At 54.6% G+C, this 17500-nt stretch overlaps 12 non-coding genes across 12 annotated transcripts; all 12 read right to left on the bottom strand.

Moving 5' to 3' along the window:
* Nucleotides 1-161: 161 nt before the first annotated feature.
* LOC139318942 (5S ribosomal RNA) lies at nt 162-280 on the bottom strand. The gene has a single exon (XR_011600590.1). It is a non-coding gene; the product is annotated as a 5S ribosomal RNA (ribosomal RNA).
* Nucleotides 281-1415: 1135 nt separating this feature from the next.
* Nucleotides 1416-1534, bottom strand: LOC139318914 (5S ribosomal RNA). Its single transcript, XR_011600564.1, has one exon. It is a non-coding gene; the product is annotated as a 5S ribosomal RNA (ribosomal RNA).
* Nucleotides 1535-2678: 1144 nt separating this feature from the next.
* Nucleotides 2679-2797, bottom strand: LOC139318907 (5S ribosomal RNA). The gene has a single exon (XR_011600558.1). It is a non-coding gene; the product is annotated as a 5S ribosomal RNA (ribosomal RNA).
* Nucleotides 2798-3932: 1135 nt separating this feature from the next.
* On the bottom strand, nt 3933-4051 carry LOC139318896 (5S ribosomal RNA). Its single transcript, XR_011600547.1, has one exon. It is a non-coding gene; the product is annotated as a 5S ribosomal RNA (ribosomal RNA).
* Nucleotides 4052-5193: 1142 nt separating this feature from the next.
* On the bottom strand, nt 5194-5312 carry LOC139318956 (5S ribosomal RNA). Its single transcript, XR_011600601.1, has one exon. It is a non-coding gene; the product is annotated as a 5S ribosomal RNA (ribosomal RNA).
* Nucleotides 5313-6447: 1135 nt separating this feature from the next.
* LOC139318946 (5S ribosomal RNA) lies at nt 6448-6566 on the bottom strand. Its single transcript, XR_011600594.1, has one exon. It is a non-coding gene; the product is annotated as a 5S ribosomal RNA (ribosomal RNA).
* Nucleotides 6567-7708: 1142 nt separating this feature from the next.
* Nucleotides 7709-7827, bottom strand: LOC139318934 (5S ribosomal RNA). The gene has a single exon (XR_011600583.1). It is a non-coding gene; the product is annotated as a 5S ribosomal RNA (ribosomal RNA).
* A 1135-nt stretch (nt 7828-8962) lies between these two features.
* Nucleotides 8963-9081, bottom strand: LOC139318922 (5S ribosomal RNA). Its single transcript, XR_011600572.1, has one exon. It is a non-coding gene; the product is annotated as a 5S ribosomal RNA (ribosomal RNA).
* A 1134-nt stretch (nt 9082-10215) lies between these two features.
* LOC139318948 (5S ribosomal RNA) lies at nt 10216-10334 on the bottom strand. The gene has a single exon (XR_011600596.1). It is a non-coding gene; the product is annotated as a 5S ribosomal RNA (ribosomal RNA).
* Nucleotides 10335-11468: 1134 nt separating this feature from the next.
* LOC139318947 (5S ribosomal RNA) lies at nt 11469-11587 on the bottom strand. Its single transcript, XR_011600595.1, has one exon. It is a non-coding gene; the product is annotated as a 5S ribosomal RNA (ribosomal RNA).
* Nucleotides 11588-12722: 1135 nt separating this feature from the next.
* LOC139318889 (5S ribosomal RNA) lies at nt 12723-12841 on the bottom strand. Its single transcript, XR_011600541.1, has one exon. It is a non-coding gene; the product is annotated as a 5S ribosomal RNA (ribosomal RNA).
* A 1135-nt stretch (nt 12842-13976) lies between these two features.
* LOC139318940 (5S ribosomal RNA) lies at nt 13977-14095 on the bottom strand. Its single transcript, XR_011600589.1, has one exon. It is a non-coding gene; the product is annotated as a 5S ribosomal RNA (ribosomal RNA).
* Nucleotides 14096-17500: the final 3405 nt, after the last annotated feature.

Below are 17500 nucleotides of genomic sequence, written 5' to 3'. Positions count from 1 at the left end.
TTAGCTTTCGAGCTTTGATTGATTGGGCGGCTATCGAGTATCTTGGGGAGGGGGGGACCCAGGCGGGGCCGGGGCTGGGGCTGGGGCAAGCAGGGTTGCCTTCCGTTGGCCAGGCTGCAAGCGGCACCAAAAGACTTAAAGTGGCAGCAAAAGGGGGCAAAAGCCTACAGCACCCGGTATTCCCAGGCGGTCTCCCATCCAAGTACTAACCAGGCCTGACCCTACTTAGCTTCCGAGATCAGACGGGATCGGGCGCTTTCAGGGTAGTATGGCCGTAGACGGCACTCAAGCTGCTTGCCGCTGCCTTTAAGCAACCCGCAGCGCCCCCTGTTCAAGCCCTCGTAGGGAATCCGAGCCAGGGTCTCATCGCATTCCCACAGGCCCATCCCTCCTCCTTTGCCTGCCGCCCAGCCTGTCTCTACCGCACACACCGGCTCTGGGGATGTGCCTCTCGGGCTCTTCCCACCACTCCATCCTTCTCCCCTCAACCTAGCAAGCCTGGACGCCTCATGGTCGGCTCCCGAGCCGGGCCGCTGGTCGCTCCCGGGCTCCATTTCGATGGAATCTGCAGGCAAAATGCACTGCCACACACTCTGCCCTGCAGGGAAGGCCGTTCACACTCTGGCCAAACAGAGAGAAAAGGCCAGCTGCCAACCAGACCTTGGCCACTGGCGCAGGCCGGCAGAAGAAGGGTGGAATTAAAATCCCGACTTAAGCGGTTTCTCTCTTTTTAGAGGACGTCTCAGTTCTTCCTGTCGGCTATAGGTTTTAGTTTTCGAAAACGTCCTTTCGCTTTCCGGAATTCATACACATAGACACGGGTAGAGACAGCTACAGGTGCACGCACATATATAAACAGATAGCCCTTGAGCTCAAACCGTTAACCTAGCGACCTTGGAAATGCCCATGGGCACTGTAAAAAGGGCCGCATGACCGTTGTTCGCACCTATGACCGTTGCAGCATCCCCACGGCCAGGCGATCCAAATTCGGGGGTGGGCGACTGGCACGTCTTGATGAAAATTACACCGTCCCAGGGTCGTGCGATGCTCCTTCGTAATCTTCCCAGCGGGAGTCCGACAGGCAAAGCCAATGCGGCCAGCAGGCTCGCTTAACGACAGATGATTCACTTGGCCACGGCAGGGATTCTGGTCACCACTGTGGCAAAGATGCAATTCACTTCACAACCGCCTTGCTTGGAAAAGGGAAATTTAGGGCTGAATTGCGGTGGTAAGCCAAGGACTACCTGCCTATCACAAAACTTAGCTTTCGAGCTTTGATTGATTGGGCGGCTATCGAGTATCTTGGGGAAGGGGGGACCCAGGCGGGGCCGGGGCTGGGGCAAGCAGGGTTGCCTTCCGTTGGCCAGGCTGCAAGCGGCACCAAAAGACTTAAAGTGGCAGCAAAAGGGGGCAAAAGCCTACAGCACCCGGTATTCCCAGGCGGTCTCCCATCCAAGTACTAACCAGGCCTGACCCTGCTTAGCTTCCGAGATCAGACGGGATCGGGCGCTTTCAGGGTAGTATGGCCGTAGACGGCACTCAAGCTGCTTGCCGCTGCCTTTAAGCAACCCGCAGCGCCCCCTGTTCAAGCCCTCGTAGGGAATCCAAGCCAGGGTCTCATCGCATTCCCACAGGCCCATCCCTCCTCCTTTGCCTGCCGCCCAGCCTGTCTCTACCGCACACACCGGCTCTGGGGATGTGCCTCTCGGGCTCTTCCCCCACCACTTCATCCTTCTCCCCTCAACCTAGCAAGCCTGGACGCCTCATGGTCGGCTCCCGAGCCGGGCCGCTGGTCGCTCCCGGGCTCCATTCCGATGGAACCTGCAGGCAAAATGCAGCTGCCACACACTCCGCCCTGCAGGGAAGGCCGTCCACACTCTGGCCAAACAGAGAGAAAAGGCCAGCTGCCAACCAGACCTTGGTCACTGGCGCAGGCCGGCAGAAGAAGGTTGGAATTAAAACCCCGACTTAAGCGGTTTCTCTCTTTTTAGAGGACGTCTCAGTTCTTCTTGTCGGCTATAGGTTTTAGTTTTCGAAAACGTTCTTTCGCTTTCCGGAATTCATACACATAGACACGGGTAGAGACAGCTACAGGTGCACGCACATATATAAACAGATAGCCCTTGAGCTCAAACCGTTAACCTAGCGACCTTGGAAATGCCCATGGGCACTGTAAAAAGGGCCGCATGACCGTTGTTCGCACCTATGACCGTTGCAGCATCCCCACGGCCAGGCGATCCAAATTCGGGGGTGGGCGACTGGCACGTCTTGATGAAAATTACACCGTCCCAGGGTCGTGCGATGCTCCTTCGTAATCTTCCCAGCGGGTGTCCGACAGGCAAAGCCAATGCGGCCAGCAGGCTCGCTTAACGACAGATGATTCACTTGGCCACGGCAGGGATTCTGGTCACCACTGTGGCAAAGATGCAATTCACTTCACAACCGCCTTGCTTGGAAAAGGGAAACTTAGGGCTGAATTGCGGTGGTAAGCCAAGGACTACCTGCCTATCACAAAACTTAGCTTTCGAGCTTTGATTGATTGGGCGGCTATCGAGTATCTTGGGGAGGGGGGGACCCAGGCGGGGCCGGGGCTGGGGCTGGGGCAAGCAGGGTTGCCTTCCGTTGGCCAGGCTGCAAGCGGCACCAAAAGACTTAAAGTGGCAGCAAAAGGGGGCAAAAGCCTACAGCACCCGGTATTCCCAGGCGGTCTCCCATCCAAGTACTAACCAGGCCTGACCCTGCTTAGCTTCCGAGATCAGACGGGATCGGGCGCTTTCAGGGTAGTATGGCCGTAGACGGCACTCAAGCTGCTTGCCGCTGCCTTTAAGCAACCCGCAGCGCCCCCTGTTCAAGCCCTCGTAGGGAATCCGAGCCAGGGTCTCATCGCATTCCCACAGGCCCATCCCTCCTCCTTTGCCTGCCGCCCAGCCTGTCTCTACCGCACACACCGGCTCTGGGGATGTGCCTCTCGGGCTCTTCCCACCACTCCATCCTTCTCCCCTCAACCTAGCAAGCCTGGACGCCTCATGGTCGGCTCCCGAGCCGGGCCGCTGGTCGCTCCCGGGCTCCATTTCGATGGAATCTGCAGGCAAAATGCACTGCCACACACTCTGCCCTGCAGGGAAGGCCGTTCACACTCTGGCCAAACAGAGAGAAAAGGCCAGCTGCCAACCAGACCTTGGCCACTGGCGCAGGCCGGCAGAAGAAGGGTGGAATTAAAATCCCGACTTAAGCGGTTTCTCTCTTTTTAGAGGACGTCTCAGTTCTTCCTGTCGGCTATAGGTTTTAGTTTTCGAAAACGTCCTTTCGCTTTCCGGAATTCATACACATAGACACGGGTAGAGACAGCTACAGGTGCACGCACATATATAAACAGATAGCCCTTGAGCTCAAACCGTTAACCTAGCGACCTTGGAAATGCCCATGGGCACTGTAAAAAGGGCCGCATGACCGTTGTTCGCACCTATGACCGTTGCAGCATCCCCACGGCCAGGCGATCCAAATTCGGGGGTGGGCGACTGGCACGTCTTGATGAAAATTACACCGTCCCAGGGTCGTGCGATGCTCCTTCGTAATCTTCCCAGCGGGAGTCCGACAGGCAAAGCCAATGCGGCCAGCAGGCTCGCTTAACGACAGATGATTCACTTGGCCACGGCAGGGATTCTGGTCACCACTGTGGCAAAGATGCAATTCACTTCACAACCGCCTTGCTTGGAAAAGGGAAATTTAGGGCTGAATTGCGGTGGTAAGCCAAGGACTACCTGCCTATCACAAAACTTAGCTTTCGAGCTTTGATTGATTGGGCGGCTATCGAGTATCTTGGGGAAGGGGGGACCCAGGCGGGGCCGGGGCTGGGGCAAGCAGGGTTGCCTTCCGTTGGCCAGGCTGCAAGCGGCACCAAAAGACTTAAAGTGGCAGCAAAAGGGGGCAAAAGCCTACAGCACCCGGTATTCCCAGGCGGTCTCCCATCCAAGTACTAACCAGGCCTGACCCTGCTTAGCTTCCGAGATCAGACGGGATCGGGCGCTTTCAGGGTAGTATGGCCGTAGACGGCACTCAAGCTGCTTGCCGCTGCCTTTAAGCAACCCGCAGCGCCCCCTGTTCAAGCCCTCGTAGGGAATCCGAGCCAGGGTCTCATCGCATTCCCACAGGCCCATCCCTCCTCCTTTGCCTGCCGCCCAGCCTGTCTCTACCGCACACACCGGCTCTGGGGATGTGCCTCTCGGGCTCTTCCCACCACTTCATCCTTCTCCCCTCAACCTAGCAAGCCTGGATGCCTCATGGTCGGCTCCCGAGCCGGGCCGCTGGTCGCTCCCGGGCTCCATTCCGATGGAACCTGCAGGCAAAATGCAGCTGCCACACACTCCGCCCTGCAGGGAAGGCCGTCCACACTCTGGCCAAACAGAGAGAAAAGGCCAGCTGCCAACCAGACCTTGGTCACTGGCGCAGGCCGGCAGAAGAAGGGTGGAATTAAAACCCCGACTTAAGCGGTTTCTCTCTTTTTAGAGGAAGTCTCAGTTCTTCTTGTCGGCTATAGGTTTTAGTTTTCGAAAACGTTCTTTCACTTTCCGGAATTCATACATATAGACACGGGTAGAGACAGCTACAGGTGCACGCACATATATAAACAGATAGCCCTTGAGCTCAAACCGTTAACCTAGCGACCTTGGAAATGCCCATGGGCACTGTAAAAAGGGCCGCATGACCGTTGTTCGCACCTATGACCGTTGCAGCATCCCCACGGCCAGGCGATCCAAATTCGGGGGTGGGCGACTGGCACGTCTTGATGAAAATTACACCGTCCCAGGGTCGTGCGATGCTCCTTCGTAATCTTCCCAGCGGGCGTCCGACAGGCAAAGCCAATGCGGCCAGCAGGCTCGCTTAACGACAGATGATTCACTTGGCCACGGCAGGGATTCTGGTCACCACTGTGGCAAAGATGCAATTCACTTCACAACCGCCTTGCTTGGAAAAGGGAAACTTAGGGCTGAATTGCGGTGGTAAGCCAAGGACTACCTGCCTATCACAAAACTTAGCTTTCGAGCTTTGATTGATTGGGCGGCTATCGAGTATCTTGGGGAGGGGGAGACCCAGGCGGGGCCGGGGCCGGGGTTGGGGCAAGCAGGGTTGCCTTCCGTTGGCCAGGCTACAAGCGGCACCAAAAGACTTAAAGTGGCAGCAAAAGGGGGCAAAAGCCTACAGCACCCGGTATTCCCAGGCGGTCTCCCATCCAAGTACTAACCAGGCCTGACCCTGCTTAGCTTCCGAGATCAGACGGGATCGGGCGCTTTCAGGGTAGTATGGCCGTAGACGGCACTCAAGCTGCTTGCCGCTGCCTTTAAGCAACCCGCAGCGCCCCCTGTTCAAGCCCTCGTAGGGAATCCGAGCCAGGGTCTCATCGCATTCCCACAGGCCCATCCCTCCTCCTTTGCCTGCCGCCCAGCCTGTCTCTACTGCACACACCGGCTCTGGGGATGTGCCTCTCGGGCTCTTCCCACCACTCCATCCTTCTCCCCTCAACCTAGCAAGCCTGGACGCCTCATGGTCGGCTCCCGAGCCGGGCCGCTGGTCGCTCCCGGGCTCCATTTCGATGGAATCTGCAGGCAAAATGCACTGCCACACACTCTGCCCTGCAGGGAAGGCCGTTCACACTCTGGCCAAACAGAGAGAAAAGGCCAGCTGCCAACCAGACCTTGGCCACTGGCGCAGGCCGGCAGAAGAAGGGTGGAATTAAAATCCCGACTTAAACGGTTTCTCTCTTTTTAGAGGACGTCTCAGTTCTTCCTGTCGGCTATAGGTTTTAGTTTTCGAAAACGTCCTTTCGCTTTCCGGAATTCATACACATAGACACGGGTAGAGACAGCTACAGGTGCACGCACATATATAAACAGATAGCCCTTGAGCTCAAACCGTTAACCTAGCGACCTTGGAAATGCCCATGGGCACTGTAAAAAGGGCCGCATGACCGTTGTTCGCACCTATGACCGTTGCAGCATCCCCACGGCCAGGCGATCCAAATTCGGGGGTGGGCGACTGGCACGTCTTGATGAAAATTACACCGTCCCAGGGTCGTGCGATGCTCCTTCGTAATCTTCCCAGCGGGAGTCCGACAGGCAAAGCCAATGCGGCCAGCAGGCTCGCTTAACGACAGATGATTCACTTGGCCACGGCAGGGATTCTGGTCACCACTGTGGCAAAGATGCAATTCACTTCACAACCGCCTTGCTTGGAAAAGGGAAATTTAGGGCTGAATTGCGGTGGTAAGCCAAGGACTACCTGCCTATCACAAAACTTAGCTTTCGAGCTTTGATTGATTGGGCGGCTATCGAGTATCTTGGGGAAGGGGGGACCCAGGCGGGGCCGGGGCTGGGGCAAGCAGGGTTGCCTTCCGTTGGCCAGGCTGCAAGCGGCACCAAAAGACTTAAAGTGGCAGCAAAAGGGGGCAAAAGCCTACAGCACCCGGTATTCCCAGGCGGTCTCCCATCCAAGTACTAACCAGGCCTGACCCTGCTTAGCTTCCGAGATCAGACGGGATCGGGCGCTTTCAGGGTAGTATGGCCGTAGACGGCACTCAAGCTGCTTGCCGCTGCCTTTAAGCAACCCGCAGCGCCCCCTGTTCAAGCCCTCGTAGGGAATCCGAGCCAGGGTCTCATCGCATTCCCACAGGCCCATCCCTCCTCCTTTGCCTGCCGCCCAGCCTGTCTCTACCGCACACACCGGCTCTGGGGATGTGCCTCTCGGGCTCTTCCCACCACTTCATCCTTCTCCCCTCAACCTAGCAAGCCTGGATGCCTCATGGTCGGCTCCCGAGCCGGGCCGCTGGTCGCTCCCGGGCTCCATTCCGATGGAACCTGCAGGCAAAATGCAGCTGCCACACACTCCGCCCTGCAGGGAAGGCCGTCCACACTCTGGCCAAACAGAGAGAAAAGGCCAGCTGCCAACCAGACCTTGGTCACTGGTGCAGGCCGGCAGAAGAAGGGTGGAATTAAAACCCCGACTTAAGCGGTTTCTCTCTTTTTAGAGGAAGTCTCAGTTCTTCTTGTCGGCTATAGGTTTTAGTTTTCGAAAACGTTCTTTCGCTTTCCGGAATTCATACACATAGACACGGGTAGAGACAGCTACAGGTGCACGCACATATATAAACAGATAGCCCTTGAGCTCAAACCGTTAACCTAGCGACCTTGGAAATGCCCATGGGCACTGTAAAAAGGGCCGCATGACCGTTGTTCGCACCTATGACTGTTGCAGCATCCCCACGGCCAGGCGATCCAAATTCGGGGGTGGGCGACTGGCACGTCTTGATGAAAATTACACCGTCCCAGGGTCGTGTGATGCTCCTTCGTAATCTTCCCAGCGGGCGTCCGACAGGTAAAGCCAATGCGGCCAGCAGGCTCGCTTAACGACAGATGATTCACTTGGCCACGGCAGGGATTCTGGTCACCACTGTGGCAAAGATGCAATTCACTTCACAACCGCCTTGCTTGGAAAAGGGAAACTTAGGGCTGAATTGCGGTGGTAAGCCAAGGACTACCTGCCTATCACAAAACTTAGCTTTCGAGCTTTGATTGATTGGGCGGCTATCGAGTATCTTGGGGAGGGGGAGACCCAGGCGGGGCCGGGGCCGGGGTTGGGGCAAGCAGGGTTGCCTTCCGTTGGCCAGGCTACAAGCGGCACCAAAAGACTTAAAGTGGCAGCAAAAGGGGGCAAAAGCCTACAGCACCCGGTATTCCCAGGCGGTCTCCCATCCAAGTACTAACCAGGCCTGACCCTGCTTAGCTTCCGAGATCAGACGGGATCGGGCGCTTTCAGGGTAGTATGGCCGTAGACGGCACTCAAGCTGCTTGCCGCTGCCTTTAAGCAACCCGCAGCGCCCCCTGTTCAAGCCCTCGTAGGGAATCCGAGCCAGGGTCTCATCGCATTCCCACAGGCCCATCCCTCCTCCTTTGCCTGCCGCCCAGCCTGTCTCTACCGCACACACTGGCTCTGGGGATGTGCCTCTCGGGCTCTTCCCACCACTCCATCCTTCTCCCCTCAACCTAGCAAGCCTGGACGCCTCATGGTCGGCTCCCGAGCCGGGCCGCTGGTCGCTCCCGGGCTCCATTTCGATAGAATCTGCAGGCAAAATGCACTGCCACACACTCTGCCCTGCAGGGCAGGCCGTTCACACTCTGGCCAAACAGAGAGAAAAGGCCAGCTGCAAACCAGACCTTGGCCACTGGCGCAGGCCGGCAGAAGAAGGGTGGAATTAAAATCCCGACTTAAGCGGTTTCTCTCTTTTTAGAGGACGTCTCAGTTCTTCCTGTCGGCTATAGGTTTTAGTTTTCGAAAACGTCCTTTCGCTTTCCGGAATTCATACACATAGACACGGGTAGAGACAGCTACAGGTGCACGCACATATATAAACAGATAGCCCTTGAGCTCAAACCGTTAACCTAGCGACCTTGGAAATGCCCATGGGCACTGTAAAAACGGCCGCATGACCGTTGTTCGCACCTATGACCGTTGCAGCATCCCCACGGCCAGGCGATCCAAATTCGGGGGTGGGCGACTGGCACGTCTTGATGAAAATTACACCGTCCCAGGGTCGTGCGATGCTCCTTCGTAATCTTCCCAGCGGGTGTCCGACAGGCAAAGCCAATGCGGCCAGCAGGCTCGCTTAACGACAGATGATTCACTTGGCCACGGCAGGGATTCTGGTCACCACTGTGGCAAAGATGCAATTCACTTCACAACCGCCTTGCTTGGAAAAGGGAAACTTAGGGCTGAATTGCGGTGGTAAGCCAAGGACTACCTGCCTATCACAAAACTTAGCTTTCGAGCTTTGATTGATTGGGCGGCTATCGAGTATCTTGGGGAGGGGGGGACCCAGGCGGGGCCGGGGCTGGGGCAAGCAGGGTTGCCTTCCGTTGGCCAGGCTGCAAGCGGCACCAAAAGACTTAAAGTGGCAGCAAAAGGGGGCAAAAGCCTACAGCACCCGGTATTCCCAGGCGGTCTCCCATCCAAGTACTAACCAGGCCTGACCCTGCTTAGCTTCCGAGATCAGACGGGATCGGGCGCTTTCAGGGTAGTATGGCCGTAGACGGCACTCAAGCTGCTTGCCGCTGCCTTTAAGCAACCCGCAGCGCCCCCTGTTCAAGCCCTCGTAGGGAATCCGAGCCAGGGTCTCATCGCATTCCCACAGGCCCATCCCTCCTACTTTGCCTGCCGCCCAGCCTGTCTCTACCGCACACACCGGCTCTGGGGATGTGCCTCTCGGGCTCTTCCCACCACTCCATCCTTCTCCCCTCAACCTAGCAAGCCTGGACGCCTCATGGTCGGCTCCCGAGCCGGGCCGCTGGTCGCTCCCGGGCTCCATTTCGATGGAATCTGCAGGCAAAATGCACTGCCACACACTCCGCCCTGCAGGGCAGGCCGTTCACACTCTGGCCAAACAGAGAGAAAAGGCCAGCTGCCAACCAGACCTTGGTCACTGGCGCAGGCCGGCAGAAGAAGGGTGGAATTAAAATCCCGACTTAAGCGGTTTCTCTCTTTTTAGAGGACGTCTCAGTTCTTCCTGTCGGCTATAGGTTTTAGTTTTCGAAAACTTCCTTTCGCTTTCCGGAATTCATACACATAGACACGGGTAGAGACAGCTACAGGTGCACGCACATATATAAACAGATAGCCCTTGAGCTCAAACCGTTAACCTAGCGACCTTGGAAATGCCCATGGGCACTGTAAAAAGGGCCGCATGACCGTTGTTCGCACCTATGACCGTTGCAGCATCCCCACGGCCAGGCGATCCAAATTCGGGGGTGGGCGACTGGCACGTCTTGATGAAAATTACACCGTCCCAGGGTCGTGCGATGCTCCTTCGTAATCTTCCCAGCGGGCGTCCGACAGGCAAAGCCAATGCGGCCAGCAGGCTCGCTTAACGACAAATGATTCACTTGGCCACGGCAGGGATTCTGGTCACCACTGTGGCAAAGATGCAATTCACTTCACAACCGCCTTGCTTGGAAAAGGGAAACTTAGGGCTGAATTGTGGTGGTAAGCCAAGGACTACCTGCCTATCGCAAAACTTAGCTTTCGAGCTTTGATTGATTGGGCGGCTATCGAGTATCTTGGGGAGGGGGGACCCAGGCGGGGCCGGGGCTTGGGCAAGCAGGGTTGCCTTCCGTTGGCCAGGCTGCAAGCGGCACCAAAAGACTTAAAGTGGCAGCAAAAGGGGGCAAAAGCCTACAGCACCCGGTATTCCCAGGCGGTCTCCCATCCAAGTACTAACCAGGCCTGACCCTGCTTTGCTTCCAAGATCAGATGGGATCGGGCGCTTTCAGGGTAGTATGGCCGTAGACGGCACTCAAGCTGCTTGCCGCTGCCTTTAAGCAACCCGCAGCGCCCCCTGTTCAAGCCCTCGTAGGGAATCCGAGCCAGGGTCTCATCGCATTCCCACAGGCCTATCCCTCCTCCTTTGCCTGCCGCCCAGCCTGTCTCTACCGCACACACCGGCTCTGGGGATGTGCCTCTCGGGCTCTTCCCACCACTCCATCCTTCTCCCCTCAACCTAGCAAGCCTGGACGCCTCATGGTCGGCTCCCGAGCCGGGCCGTTGGTCGCTCCCGGGCTCCATTTCGATGGAATCTGCAGGCAAAATGCACTGCCACACACTCTGCCCTGCAGGGCAGGCCGTTCACACTCTGGCCAAACAGAGAGAAAAGGCCAGCTGCCAACCAGACCTTGGCCACTGGCGCAGGCCGGCAGAAGAAGGGTGGAATTAAAACCCCGACTTAAGCGGTTTCTCTCTTTTTAGAGGACGTCTCAGTTCTTCTTGTCGGCTATAGGTTTTAGTTTTCGAAAACGTTCTTTCGCTTTCCGGAATTCATACACATAGACACGGGTAGAGACAGCTACAGGTGCACGCACACATATAAACAGATAGCCCTTGAGCTCAAACCGTTAACCTAGCGACCTTGGAAATGCTCATGGGCACTGTAAAAAGGGCCGCATGACCGTTGTTCGCACCTATGACCGTTGCAGCATCCCCACGGCCAGGCGATCCAAATTCGGGGGTGGGCGACTGGCACGTCTTGATGAAAATTACACCGTCCCAGGGTCGTGCGATGCTCCTTCGTAATCTTCCCAGCGGGCGTCCGACAGGCAAAGCCAATGCGGCCAGCAGGCTCGCTTAACGACAAATGATTCACTTGGCCACGGCAGGGATTCTGGTCACCACTGTGGCAAAGATGCAATTCACTTCACAACCGCCTTGCTTGGAAAAGGGAAACTTAGGGCTGAATTGTGGTGGTAAGCCAAGGACTACCTGCCTATCGCAAAACTTAGCTTTCGAGCTTTGATTGATTGGGCGGCTATCGAGTATCTTGGGGAGGGGGGACCCAGGCGGGGCCGGGGCTTGGGCAAGCAGGGTTGCCTTCCGTTGGCCAGGCTGCAAGCGGCACCAAAAGACTTAAAGTGGCAGCAAAAGGGGGCAAAAGCCTACAGCACCCGGTATTCCCAGGCGGTCTCCCATCCAAGTACTAACCAGGCCTGACCCTGCTTTGCTTCCAAGATCAGATGGGATCGGGCGCTTTCAGGGTAGTATGGCCGTAGACGGCACTCAAGCTGCTTGCCGCTGCCTTTAAGCAACCCGCAGCGCCCCCTGTTCAAGCCCTCGTAGGGAATCCGAGCCAGGGTCTCATCGCATTCCCACAGGCCTATCCCTCCTCCTTTGCCTGCCGCCCAGCCTGTCTCTACCGCACACACCGGCTCTGGGGATGTGCCTCTCGGGCTCTTCCCACCACTCCATCCTTCTCCCCTCAACCTAGCAAGCCTGGACGCCTCATGGTCGGCTCCCGAGCCGGGCCGTTGGTCGCTCCCGGGCTCCATTTCGATGGAATCTGCAGGCAAAATGCACTGCCACACACTCTGCCCTGCAGGGCAGGCCGTTCACACTCTGGCCAAACAGAGAGAAAAGGCCAGCTGCCAACCAGACCTTGGCCACTGGCGCAGGCCGGCAGAAGAAGGGTGGAATTAAAACCCCGACTTAAGCGGTTTCTCTCTTTTTAGAGGACGTCTCAGTTCTTCTTGTCGGCTATAGGTTTTAGTTTTCGAAAACGTTCTTTCGCTTTCCGGAATTCATACACATAGACACGGGTAGAGACAGCTACAGGTGCACGCACACATATAAACAGATAGCCCTTGAGCTCAAACCGTTAACCTAGCGACCTTGGAAATGCTCATGGGCACTGTAAAAAGGGCCGCATGACCGTTGTTCGCACCTATGACCGTTGCAGCATCCCCACGGCCAGGCGATCCAAATTCGGGGGTGGGCGACTGGCACGTCTTGATGAAAATTACACCGTCCCAGGGTCGTGCGATGCTCCTTCGTAATCTTCCCAGCGGGCGTCCGACAGGCAAAGCCAATGCGGCCAGCAGGCTCGCTTAACGACAGATGATTCACTTGGCCACGGCAGGGATTCTGGTCACCACTGTGGCAAAGATGCAACTCACTTCACAACCGCCTTGCTTGGAAAAGGGAAACTTAGGGCTGAATTGCGGTGGTAAGCCAAGGACTACCTGCCTATCACAAAACTTAGCTTTCGAGCTTTGATTGATTGGGCGGCTATCGAGTATCTTGGGGAGGGGGGGACCCAGGCGGGGCCGGGGCTGGGGCAAGAAGGGTTGCCTTCCGTTGGCCAGGCTGCAAGCGGCACCAAAAGACTTAAAGTGGCAGCAAAAGGGGGCAAAAGCCTACAGCACCCGGTATTCCCAGGCGGTCTCCCATCCAAGTACTAACCAGGCCTGACCCTGCTTAGCTTCCGAGATCAGACGGGATCGGGCGCTTTCAGGGTAGTATGGCCGTAGACGGCACTCAAGCTGCTTGCCGCTGCCTTTAAGCAACCCGCAGCGCCCCCTGTTCAAGCCCTCGTAGGGAATCCGAGCCAGGGTCTCATCGCATTCCCACAGGCCCATCCCTCCTCCTTTGCCTGCCGCCCAGCCTGTCTCTACCGCACACACCGGCTCTGGGGATGTGCCTCTCGGGCTCTTCCCACCACTCCATCCTTCTCCCCTCAACCTAGCAAGCCTGGACGCCTCATGGTCGGCTCCCGAGCCGGGCCGCTGGTCGCTCCCGGGCTCCATTTCGATGGAATCTGCAGGCAAAATGCACTGCCACACACTCTGCCGTGCAGGGCAGGCCGTTCACACTCTGGCCAAACAGAGAGAAAAGGCCAGCTGCCAACCAGACCTTGGTCACTGGCGCAGGCCGGCAGAAGAAGGGTGGAATTAAAATCCCGACTTAAGCGGTTTCTCTCTTTTTAGAGGACGTCTCAGTTCTTCCTGTCGGCTATAGGTTTTAGTTTTCGAAAACGTCCTTTCGCTTTCCGGAATTCATACACATAGACACGGGTAGAGACAGCTACAGGTGCACGCACATATATAAACAGATAGCCCTTGAGCTCAAACCGTTAACCTAGCGACCTTGGAAATGCCCATGGGCACTGTAAAAAGGGCCGCATGACCGTTGTTCGCACCTATGACCGTTGCAGCATCCCCACGGCCAGGCGATCCAAATTTGGGGGTGGGCGACTGGCACGTCTTGATGAAAATTACACCGTCCCAGGTTCGTGCGATGCTCCTTCGTAATCTTCCCAGCGGGCGTCCGACAGGCAAAGCCAATGCGGCCAGCAGGCTCGCTTAACGACAGATGATTCACTTGGCCACGGCAGGGATTCTGGTCAACACTGTGGCAAAGATGCAATTCACTTCACAACCGCCTTGCTTGGAAAAGGGAAACTTAGGGCTGAATTGCGGTGGTAAGCCAAGGACTACCTGCCTATCACAAAACTTAGCTTTCGAGCTTTGATTGATTGGGCGGCTATCGAGTATCTTGGGGAGGGGGGGACCCAGGCGGGGCCGGGGCTGGGGCAAGCAGGGTTGCCTTCCGTTGGCCAGGCTGCAAGCGGCACCAAAACACTTAAAGTGGCAGCAAAAGGGGGCAAAAGCCTACAGCACCCGGTATTCCCAGGCGGTCTCCCATCCAAGTACTAACCAGGCCTGACCCTGCTTAGCTTCCGAGATCAGACGGGATCGAGCGCTTTCAGGGTAGTATGGCCGTAGACAGCACTCAAGATGCTTGCCGCTGCCTTTAAGCAACCCGCAGCGCCCCCTGTTCAAGCCCTCGTAGGGAATCCGAGCCAGGGTCTCATCGCATTCCCACAGGCCCATCCCTCCTCCTTTGCCTGCCGCCCAGCCTGTCTCTACCGCACACACCGGCTCTGGGGATGTGCCTCTCGGGCTCTTCCCACCACTCCATCCTTCTCCCCTCAACCTAGCAAGCCTGGACGCCTCATGGTTGGCTTCCGAGTCGGTCCGCTGGTCGCTTCTTGGCTCCATTCTGATGGAAGCTGCAGGCAAAATGCAGCTGCCACACACTCTGCCCTGCAGGGCAGGCCGTCCACACTCTGGCCAGAGACAAAAGGCCAATTCTGTCCCACTCATGCATACACACACACATGCCATGGATGTAAGGAGTTTTTATTAAGGCTTTGAAGGGTCTATTGGTATTCCACAGCAATTTGCTCTGTTAGCACTAGCTGAACCCAAAAGCGTTCCACAGGCAATTCAAATGTAGCTAGCAAGTGCAGTCCACTAGGAAAAGCAAGTTCCCAAAGCAATGGTTAGTTCCAAGGAATTGCAGTCCACAGGAAATGCAAGTCAAGTCAAAGTAAGTCATGTGATAGACAGCAGCTGAATAATCAATTGTTTAAGACAAGAACACGCAGGAATGAAATGAACAGGTTGTTTCTGTAGGAAGTTAGCACCCACCCCTTTCCTGGAAGAGTGAAATATTTTAGGAAATATGAAAAAGGCAGAATATTATATTTCCTGGGATAAGCATGTTTTGAAGCAGCTCCCATCTTCCTGCCCCCCCCTTTGTCAATGGGCCATTAAGGCTTGGGCCAGTCTATTCTACATAACAAAGATCTGCCTCCTTCAGGCAGAGCCATAGTAGGAATTGCCAAAGATCCAACAAAGATAGGATTAGCCCTCTACACAATAGCAGCAGAAACTCACCACATGTGACCTGGGAAGCATGTGACCTGGGAAGGATATGTGACCATCAGCCAGCAAGGCTAGCTAAGACCCCCACCCCCTAGGAATCTGACAACCAATCAGGATACTCTTTCTGGGCCCCAGGAAGTTCAGAGCCAGGGAGAGCATAAAAACCCAGGGACTCACTGTATCTGCCCCTTTATTGTTCAGGAACTCAAGCCATGTGATCCTGTCCACCATTAAACCATCTTTCCAAGCAGTCTCCATGCCTCCAGTGTCTTTTTCCCCACTTGGAGCAGAACCTAGAAGGAGATTTCTTCCAACATTTCCATCATCATCTCTATCTGTGTGCTTTGCTAAATAGCCAGCATCTGATGCAGCCCGTCAAAAACGGAGAGACTGCTTCCTCGCAAATAATCTGGGTGACCTTCACTGCTCCTGCCTTTTTTCTGCCCTATGTGTTCTTGGATCAGGTGCAATAGGTAGTTCCTCTTTCTCATCGCTGACTGACTGCAGCTGCATTTTTTCCCCACCTTAAGTCTCAGGGCTGTCCTGCTGCAGGGGGCCTTCAGCCAAATCAGCCTATTGCTTGGAGACATTGACCAATTCCCTTCCTAATGTTTCTGTAAGTGGTTTATCCTCCTCCGAGTTGACATTTGGAGTGGTGTCTGGGGGAGTCATCACATATGGCTGTAGACCAGGAGTGTCAAACTGATGGCCCGTGGGCCGGATGCGTCATTCACAGGCCACACCCACCACAGCACCACGAATGGGAAAAATGTCATAAATTGTCATGTGACAGCAATGTGATGTTGGAAGTTTGACACCTGTGCTTAAGATGTGCTCAGGCTGCTTGCTGCTGCCTTTAAGCAACCTATAGCACCACTCATTTTCCTTGCATTCTCTCAGGCTCATCCTTCCTCCTTTGTCTACTGCTACTGCAGCCATTCAGCCTGTCTCAACTGCACTCACTGCAATTCTGGGGCTGTGCCTCTCACTCTCTGCCAAAAACTCCATCCTTTTTTCTTTTGGGATCTTTAACATTTTTTTAAAAATGTCTTTTATCTGTTTCTGTATTTCACATATATAGTACGTATCTATTCTGATATCCCCTGAATTACAACCATTCATTTAGGAGACCATTGTAATTTACAGAGGTAATGAAAAAATTGACTTATTGTTTACGAGTATTGATTATCATCCCCATGGATGCCCTGCAACTGACTCATATTTATGATAGTTGCAGTGTCCTGGGTTCACATGATCACCTTTTGTGGTCTTCTTACAAGCAAAGCAAGCCAGATTCATTTAACAACCATGTTAGTATCTTAAGAACTATAGTGGCTCACTTATGAAATGTGGGAAAAAATGTCATAAAATGAGGAAAAACCCACTTAGAAACTGTCTTGTTTAGCAAGATAAATTTTGGGCTCCACTGTAGTCATAATTTAAGACTACAGAGCTTAAATGGACTCTAGAGGACAGGAAAACCTGGAGGAACGTTGTCCATGGGGTCGCGATGGGTCGGACACGACTTCGCAACTAACAACAATAATGATTTTATGTGTTCGTTTGTTTTATTGCACATTCTTGAGAGTCACTTCCTCCTGTGATAGGCTACTGTATCAATTAGATGAATAAGAAAAAAAAAAACACTATTGGTTAGAGTTCCCTTTTGCATTTGAGTTGTACCTGTGGTCTTATGCAATGATCCAGGCATAAAGGACAGGACGTTCTTTCACCATCAAGCGGCAGCATACTGGATAACATGGGTCCTTCATGTCCAAAAGTTGCCATGCCATTCATTTCTGGTTGCTTTATTCTGCTTGTCCCAGGATCCCACCCTGTGAAAAAATTGCATTAAATTTTGCATTTAAGAGGAAATAAAACCTTTTGGTGTGTTAGATACTCAGTAAACACTGAGTGAAGCTGAAAAGGCTTCACTCAGGTCCGCCGCCAGGCGGGAAGAATAATTTAAATTGATTGGTCGAGCTGCCTGGCAGCTCCTATAAAAGGGCAGGCTACCAGGCGGGGATTGCTTGAAGTTACATTGTTATAATAAAGAGCTGAAGTCACATTTGCTGCTCTCTGTCTCTTCAATCAACTCACAACATAACATGATGAGATTCTTATCTTAGGTGAATGTTCTCCAAAGGTGAGCTGAGGAACATCAAAATTGTAGGTTATATAGTTAGCTCTGTGAGGTGGTACAAAGAACAAGCAAACCTAGAAATGCTACCTCTAACATTATTGTAAAATTATATTAACAAGTTTGAAAGATTGATAGAGCATCTCTGCCCTTTCACCTTTACAATTCCACTTCCCTGAGAAGGTCCCTTCTGAAATGTTTTCCATACTTATCAGCCATTCCTTCTGCATCCTTCACTGCCTTTTGTCTGAGTTGTCTGTCTAATCCGGGGGTCTTCCTCCTATCTCCCAAAATCATTCCAACATACCACAGAAACCTGTTT

This window comes from Pituophis catenifer, unplaced genomic scaffold, assembly GCF_029215685.1.
Source record: "Pituophis catenifer annectens isolate HBS135680 unplaced genomic scaffold, rPitCat1.0.hap2 SCAF_6, whole genome shotgun sequence".
NCBI classification, from domain to species: domain Eukaryota; kingdom Metazoa; phylum Chordata; class Lepidosauria; order Squamata; family Colubridae; genus Pituophis; species Pituophis catenifer.
Note: the sequence above shows the minus strand (reverse complement) of the source record. Positions and strands in the feature narration are given on the sequence as shown.